The sequence below is a fragment of the Peromyscus leucopus genome, chromosome 11, assembly GCF_004664715.2.
Source record: "Peromyscus leucopus breed LL Stock chromosome 11, UCI_PerLeu_2.1, whole genome shotgun sequence".
In the NCBI taxonomy this organism is placed as follows: Eukaryota; Metazoa; Chordata; class Mammalia; order Rodentia; family Cricetidae; genus Peromyscus; species Peromyscus leucopus.
This window is the reverse complement of record NC_051072.1, coordinates 27,035,875-27,044,693: the sequence shown is the minus strand read 5'-3', so window position 1 is coordinate 27,044,693 and position 8,819 is coordinate 27,035,875. Positions and strand designations below refer to the sequence as shown.

Genomic DNA, 8,819 nt, shown 5'->3' with positions numbered 1-8,819 from the left:
TTTCCTTTGTCCCCTTTTCCAACCTCTCTCTCTTTCTACCACCTCTCTTTATAGGATATTTTATACATACACACACACACACACACACATATATATATTATATCATATGTATTATATATAATATTTGTTCTTTTCTCTGGAGAATCCTAACTGTTATACCAGTTGTAATTGAATTAATGGGTTATAAAATCCAAATTGTAAAGTCTACTGTTTAAAGATTGATTTCATTTTCATAGACAGATCTTGCTTTGAAACTGGTGTTATTTTTTTAATAAAAATTATAATATTCTTTTTTATTAATTCTATGCTTTTATAGATAAAGAAAATGAAGCTGACTTTCCTAGGCTTTCAATTGGAGACATTCCAGTAAAACTTGTAACAACTATTCTCAGTTTGGTGACATAACCATTTTTCCACACTGAGCTAGGATGCTTCCTTCTCAAACACTTCCAGCCTCTGACACAAAATGAGTGTAATGTCTTTATTAAATGTTCCCAGATATAAGGTTAAGTAGGTACTTACACAAGTGATGTGATCAACATTTTTGTGACCATGTACTTTGTATCTTCAGAACTGGACTGTGAACACAGTCACAGTAGCCCAGATAACTCTGTTATTTTAGCCAATATGTAAAAGCTGAACAGATTCAACATGGCTCTTAGAAGCCTATAACATCAAGCTACTAAAATAGTAGAAGCTTTATTTGGATTACGAAAATTATTTTTGACTAACTGTATATTTTGATCAAGAATTGTATCATTATACAATTTGGATTTAGGCGTCTTCTATTTTCATCATTACAGTGATGAATGATAGTGTCATGTTCTATCTATGATACATTTATAATTGGACTTTTAGAGAAATATCTGATATGAGCCGCTTAATCTTGTATATTAAAATAATCTTGCTCAAGGATAGACTAAGTACACAGAAAGCCACATTAAAATATTTTAGATGCCCAATAATTGTTTCTAGAAGAAGAGGCTTCATGGAAAACTCAATGAGATAGGTAAGATAGGAATTGGTATCATGATCTGACCACTTTGCAAAAGGTTATCATGCTCCATAGTTAAAGGTCATTAGCATATAGTGGATGCTGATATACAATCTAGATTCCCCTTTTGTATGGGACTTATTGAGGTCCTATAAGGAAGTACTTTATTTGTCAACCTCTTTGGGGCCTGCTTTCTTTGTAGATTGGTAGCTTTCTCTTTTTTTTAATTAAGAATTTTTTTTATTCATTTTACATACCAACCACAGATCCCCCTCTCTTCCCTCCTCCTGCCCCACCAGCCTTCCCCCTCAACCCATGCCCCATTCCCTCCTCCGAAAATGTAAGGTTTCCCATGGGGAGTCAGCAGAGCCTGTTACATTCAGTTGAGGCAGGTCCAAGCCCTGTCCCCTGCCTTAAGGCTGTGTAAGATGTCCCACCATAGGTAGTGGGCTCTAAAAAGCCAGCTTATGCACCAGGGATAGATCCTGATCCTGCTGCCAGGGGGCCCTTAAGCAGATCAAGCCACATAACTGCAGAGGGCCTCGTCCAGTCCCATGGAGGCTCCACAGGTGTTGGTCTAAAGTTCTTGAGTTCCCATTAGTTTGGTTTGGTTGTCTCTGTAGGTTTTCCCATCATGATCTTGATGCCCCTTGCTCATAGAATCCCTCTTCTCTCTCTTCAACTGGACTCCTGGAGCTCTGCCTGGTGCTTGGCTGTGGATCTCTGCATCTGCTTTCATCAGTTACTGGATGAAGGTTCTATGATGACAGTTAGAGTATTCAATGATCTGATTACTGGGGTAAGCCAGCTCAGACACTCTCTCCACTATTGCTAGTAGTCTAGGCTGGGGTCATCCTTGTGGATTTCTGGGAATTTCCTAAGGGCTTAACTTTTCCCATGGCCAATGATAGACACATTATAAATTCTAACTATCATGGTTCAAATTTTAAAAAATTTGATAGTTTTAATTGCAGTGTCTTTCATGGCATATGCCAAGTTTTCCTTTTGCTCATTTCTGTTTCTAATTGTGCTCTTCCTTAAATATTAATCAAAAGTCACTTTAATAATGCTAGCCATTGTATGTCATTTTAATATCTAGAACAGAGTCTGGTTATTACTGGCATATAAATGCTTAACCTTTTTTTAGTAACTGAAATGTATTTTCCAATAAATAATCTATTTCCATGTTGGGCTATGCTACATGCAGGAAACTGTTTTAAAAATATCAGTCTGGGGGCTGGAGAGATGGCTTAGCAGTTCTTACAGGGGACCAGGGTTTCATTTCTAGCACCCATGTGGTAGCCTACAGCAATCCTTAATTCTAGTTCCAGGGGATTCTATCCCTCCTCTATCCTCTGCAGGCACAAGGCACATAAGTCATGTACACATACACAGTCAAAGCACTCATAGGGAAAAAAATAAAAATAAATCACCAAAACATCAACCTCTTTTACAAAAGAATGAAAAGTAGTACACATTTTCAAGGTGACAGCAGATTAGTATTGAATAATGATTGCACTGTATTCATTAGTGAAGTATGAGCCAAACGTCAGACTTTACCTAGTAAGCTTGTATTGTTACTAGGAGACCATCTCTAGGCAATCATGCACAGATCATCTGGCTAGATGGGCATCTAACGCCTTGTCTTGGAGAAGAGTCAGGATTCCAAGGCGCTGATTCCATATGCACTGAAGTATGGCTGGGGCCTGTAGATGATCTGACTCATCGATTCCCCTTCATCAGAAGTTTGTGAGTGCCCCGAGGCACTGACAATTTCTTGTCCAGCATTTGTAATGTGTGTGCTTATCTATACCAGAAAAGAAATAGATAACTGCTTTAACATCAGAGCTTCCTGAAATAGCCTCTGAGTCAAGGATTTGAGAAAACAAATTTGGCAGATGCAGGAAAGGGAGGTGTAGAAATGAAAATGAAAAGGGGAGGAGAGGGACCATAAGGGGTTGCAGGTTATTGAGAAAATGTGTCTGTTGTGTGGGCTGGGGAGGTGGAGCCCAATCATATCAGAAATCTCTGAGAAAATACACAATAACGTCAGGGTTCTTCTACCTCTAGGCACAGGAAAACAGGATGTGCTAATTCTTATTACCATTTGGTGACTTCCTTAGAAGTGGGAAACCCAAGAACTCTACATGCTCAGACAAGAAAAGGGGGGATTTTGACCTCCTAAGAAAGTCCTTAGTGAAAGAGGCAAGTGTTGGCAGCTGGAAATTGGGCTGGTCTACATTGCTGAGGTGAGTAAGGGCTCATGAATAGAATGAATAGAGTGGGTCCTTAGTAACATCTTCTGTGATGCTTACCAAGATATCTTTAACTCATCTGACAGCTCTCAATGAACCTCAGTCCTCAAAACAGAATCTGTTATGAGGGAATATTTGGAAAGATGAGTCAAACTCATGTTCAAGCTCAACCACCAGGCATGAAAACGACAGCTCTTCAAGCTATCTGAAGAAGAGAGCCAACTGACGCAGCCTGGGTTTTCCACTTCCTGGAAGATGAAGCTCCTGGACAAGTTTCATGTTTATTATGAGATAGAAATATAAAGCACATTGGTATTAGGAGGGGTCTAAGCAGGCAAAAGTCTTAAGAGTGCCCTTGAGCAGCAGAGAGGACTAGAAAGCAGGAAGGACAAAGAAAACAAGCACTGTGCCTTTGTATTTTATTAAAGCCAGGGATTCCTCCTTGGAGGGATAAAGCCTTTCATACTTTCAGATGTTTGTACACATGGTTCCTAGTTGGTGGTACTGTTTGGGAAGGTTTAGTGTATAATTGGAAATGGGCTTGAGAGTTTAAAGACTCATGCTGTCTCCAGTTAGTTCTCTCCATTTATGCTTTTGTTTGAAGATGCGAACTCTGATTGCTCCAGCCTCTATGTCTCCCCTGCCATGATTTCTCTACCATCATGGACTCTAACCCTCTGGATCCATAAGCCTAAATAAACTCTTCCTTCTAAAAGTTGCCTTGGTCATGGTGGTTTATTACAGCAATGGAAAGGTAAAGAATATATGCACTTTCACCAAGCACAGGGAGGACAGAGGTTAGAATGGGCTTCCTTGCAGATAAAGATATTCTAAATAGGTGTGAACGTGAGCAAGTTCTTCAGCTTGGTTCCTGTTCGCTATTAGCTGAGTCAGATGGCGACAGCAGTGTGAGGAAGTAGTCCCAATAGTCATATTCTACCTGGCCTTGTCACATGAATGCGTTGGTCAGTGAATCTGGACCAAGGTACCCAAACTTTTAATATTGAGACGGTGCCTTGTCATCTTCAAATGTCTTGAGATGCATCAATGGCTATCCTGTGGCTTTTAGCTGCAGGTTGAGAGAAACCTGGCTCAGGATATAGAGTTAAAATTTATACTTCCTAAGTTTCCAGTTTCTTGGCCTGTTTATTATTCATACTAAATGAGCACATTTATTTCAGCTATGGTGAGCTGACCTTCTCTGAAGAAACTACATTATTAAAGATACTGCAGACTGATTTGTCTGACTAACTAGAGCACTGTGATTGCAGAGAGATGTGATGTCCTAAGACAAGGGTCCATATTAACTGGGATATTTTAAACATTTTAGCAGCCACCTACCTTTTCTGTATCTGGCCCAATGCCCTGTGACTTTGAGGACAGCTTCTTATAATGTGTTGCTAAGCAGGTGTCTAGTCTCCAAGCATCCTTAGGCAGAGAATGCTATAAGAGAACATTTGAACTCTACAGGATGCTTCCCTGCCTTTGTGTAGATGATGCTGATATAATTGGAAAATACATTGATTTGTGACTTCCTTGTGTTCTGTGGCTATAAATGTTGACGTCATCTCTTCCTTGGTGGAACAAATCATTTAGGGTAACTTGAGTCCTTTTTCTGAGCCGTGATCACCCATGTATGGCTCAAAGTCAGCTATGTTCTAGTTTCTTTTAAAGCAGTGCTGTTATAATTTCATACCAATAGTGCTTTTGCTCACAGAATGCTACAGTTTAAGAAAGGCTTATGGTGAGGAAGAGGCAGAAGTACCTAAAGGTCACAAAATACCATGGCAGGTCAATTAATACAGAATTAGACCCCCCTGTTAAGGATCTTGCTTTCTGTATGTAGGGAATAATGTTTTTTTTTTTATACTTTTTTTTTAATTTTACAATACTATTCAGTTCTACATAATAGCCACAGATTCCCTTGTTCTCTCCCTTCCTGCCCCCCTCCCCTTCTCCCAAGCACACCCCCCATTCCCACCTCCTCCAGATCAAGGTCTCCCCCGAGGACTGGGATCAACCTGATAGACTCAGTCCAGGCAGGTCCAGTGGGAATAATGTTTTGACAATTCTTTTTGTGACTGGATCGAAGAAGTTCATAAATTCTAACCCAAATTGCTAGGGACTTTTTGGCATGTCACTCTTAGAAAATAGTAGAAAATAAAAGCAAATTAGCTGTAAAGAGACAAATTCAATGAAAAATAGCAAATTTTAGTAAATCTTGTGCGAGTATTTACTGAGATAGTATTTACTGAGTGAATCATCTTATGAGAACTTATATCTTCTTAGCCAGTGATATAAAATATACTATTTATAATTTCTCTATGAGAGGGCCTGAGACTGTGCAGTGGGAGAGCATTTGACTAGCGTGCTGAAGGCCTTCAGTCCAATCCCCAGCAAAATACAACATACATGTGTGCATGTGCGCGCGCGCGCGCGCACACACACACACACACACACACACACACACACACACACACAGTCTACAATTGCTCTGACTCCTAGGAGGTATGAACTTAAATATACAATGATAGCCCTGAACTATGATCTTCAATGAATTCTGATTTAGTTATATTTATGATAGAGATCAGCTATACATGTAAAGGATGAAATAAGAATTCCTGATTTATTCTCTTATTAACTAGAAAATTTAGTTAATAAAAACCTATTCCCTGAGGGGTCTTAAAGTTTTATTAATGAGTGGCATCAATCTTTCTATTCTGGGTGAATAAATCAAGGATGAACTGCAAGTGAAAACAGCAGCAATATATCAAAGACAGAAAAGTGGACAAAGGAAATATTGAAATCCATTTTTGTTTATGAAATGAATGGTTTGAAAACCATGAAGAAAAAATTCAAATTAGCAACTAAATGGTTTAAGATTCATTGTTGGGGATTTTGTCCATATACATAATCTAACAGATAAATCACGTTTTGCTATATATGCTTACATGATAGAAATATGTGTACAATAACTAACTTACATACAGCTATTTCAGGTAATCTTTGTTTTAAAGATACAAATATTACTTAATTCTATAGTGTTCCCTAATCATAGATTTTTTTTTAAAATTTTACACATGAGCAATTAGAAGTATCACAAAGCCAACATCTACACAAGTCATACTTTTTGAGTTATAGTCCCGCACTTAAGCTTTGTTCTCTGACCTGGAGACCTTTTCCCACCACTGCATTTGTGGGGGAAGGTTTTCTAGTAATCTTTTACAAGCCTGCAGAGAAGGAGGTGAAAGGACATTATGGCTGTTGTTCTTTCTCCTTTGCAGACATAGGATGGAGCAAGATAAATTCCTGGAATTGCTGACGCTCAGAGAGCTGTCATGAAAACATCTCAAAGTGGCACCAAGTGCCCTGTCTCCTGATTCTCTCCTTTCTAAAGGGGATAAATTTCTTGCGTATTTTTCAGAATTTGTTCTGAGTGGGAATGACAGAAAGCTGTAAATCACTCTGGCTTTCCCAAGCTGTGATGTGGATCAAATGTCAATGTCTGAGAACTTCCTTCTTATTCTATAATTTTAACTACCAAAAGTCAGGTGAGCTTATCTGACCTTGGGCATACCAATTAAGCCTTAAATAACAGGAAAACCAAACTTTTTGTAAGCTAATTTTTGTGTATATGTATGTGTATCTGTGGTATATGAGTGTACTTGTTGGTATGTGTGTGTGTGTGTGTGTGTCTGTGGTGTGTGTGTTTATGTGTTTGAGTGAGTGTTTTTTTGTGTGAGTGTGTTTGTGTGTGCAAGTATGCTCATCTGTGTGTTCATATGTGAAGACCAGATATTAGTCTTTATCATTTTCACTTTACTTTTAAAAAATATTTCTTTTAATTTTGAGATTATAATTAAAAACTATAACATATGTAAGTCAGCCTATAAATATACACATAAAGTTTAAATGAAATTTTCTCATTTGTGCTGACAGTGCTCCCTCCAAGGGCCAAAGAACATCCGATAAAATTCCTAATACCAGTCATGAGAAATGCTCTTTTGAGTTGTTGGTCAGGGTTGCCCAAAAGATTCCCCCTAAAAACCATAGGCTATTGTAATTGCCCTTGGTTGCCCCCTAGAAATGGAAAGTAGGTCCCTATTGTTGAAGACAACATGCACTTCAGTCACAGGGCCTAGAGGCCCCTTAGCTGGAACTGACTTGACATCCTCCTCCCCAAGGACCAATTTTCAAGGCACCAGAAGGTGTCAGGCAACAATGACCAGTATGGCACAATAACCCGAAGGGTGTAGTAGTGGCATGCACTCTTTGTGGGATCTTGGAGGAGAACCTACAACCACATCTTTACTAACTCCACCATTTTTTTTGAGAAAGGTTCTCTCACTAAACCTGGAATTCACTGTTTAATTTAGACTGACTAGCAGGTGATCCCCCAGCATCTGCCTATCTCCATTCACTCTCATGATGTGGTTATAGGCACATGACACCTTGTACATGGAACTGAGAGCCTGAACAAGGTCCTTCTGCTTATGCAAATTCATCTACTGAATCTTTTCCAATCCCATCAGCTACTTTAATGCTTGACTGGGGTTTCTGGACATCGTTTGGCTGCTGACTATCCATATAAATTTTAGAAGTAGCTTGTAAAATTTTGCAGGAAAAAAGAACTGCTAGAAATTTGGTCGGCATTTTAATGGACTTAACTATATGATTAAAGAAATGTCTTTCAATATTGGGAAATGTTATCTTCAGATAGTCTATATATCTTGGCCTTGTGCTTAGTTTTTCTGGTTATTTTGTAGTTTTCTGCTTAAAAACCCGAGGAAGTAGAATTCGTGGCATCTGACCTGTGATCCATTTATTTCCCTTTGATTGCTGGTCTGTTTTCCTTGTAACTCCAGCTTTTGGACCTGCAGACAAACAGGCTAATGATAGTTGCTAGGAGAAGAATCATTATCTATGGGATGATTTGAGCAGGATGTTCCAGGTTTACAATGACTTACTGTACACAAACCTAAAATTTATTGATTTATGAGGCACGGCTCCTTAGAGAATGTCACATAAGCAATAAAACACTCCGAATTATAAAATTAGATGTTTTATGACTTGAAATTTCCCCACTGTATGAGCAAATCTCATTAGATTCCATCTATTACCAGGAGCAGAGGACTCTTGTCTCATGCAGGAAGGGAGAACTTAGGTAGCCACATGAGTTGTCTTCAACCCTCTGCTTGCTGACTTTGCTGGTGGTATTCAATTGCTTCATGACGTTTTCTATTAGTAAATTTTATCAGGAGGTACAAACCTTTGGTTTCTAAAAACGAATTTGATTTGAAATTTGGATGCTTTGTATTAGGCCCAGTTCTGATACATTTTGTTAGTTCTCTTCCTTATGTAAAGTTTCAGGCTGGGTTTCATGCAGCTCAGGATGGACTCCAGCTGTCCATGTACCCGAAAATGAATGTGAGCTAATTTTTCTGTCTCCATCTTCTAAGTGCTTGCATCGTCAAAACAAGGACACTTGACATGCGAGGCAAATACTTTTCTATTGAGCTAAAGCCCCAGTCCTTTCTTAGGATATTTTCAATGCAGTAGTTAAATTCTTC

The 8,819-nt window shown here is 38.8% G+C and overlaps 1 long non-coding RNA gene across 1 annotated transcript; it reads left to right on the top strand.

Moving 5' to 3' along the window:
* Positions 1-1,752: 1,752 nt before the first annotated feature.
* Positions 1,753-3,943, top strand: LOC119088753. Its single transcript, XR_005092473.1, has 3 exons — positions 1,753-1,793; positions 3,065-3,243; positions 3,336-3,943. It is a non-coding gene; the product is annotated as an uncharacterized LOC119088753 (long non-coding RNA).
* Positions 3,944-8,819: the final 4,876 nt, after the last annotated feature.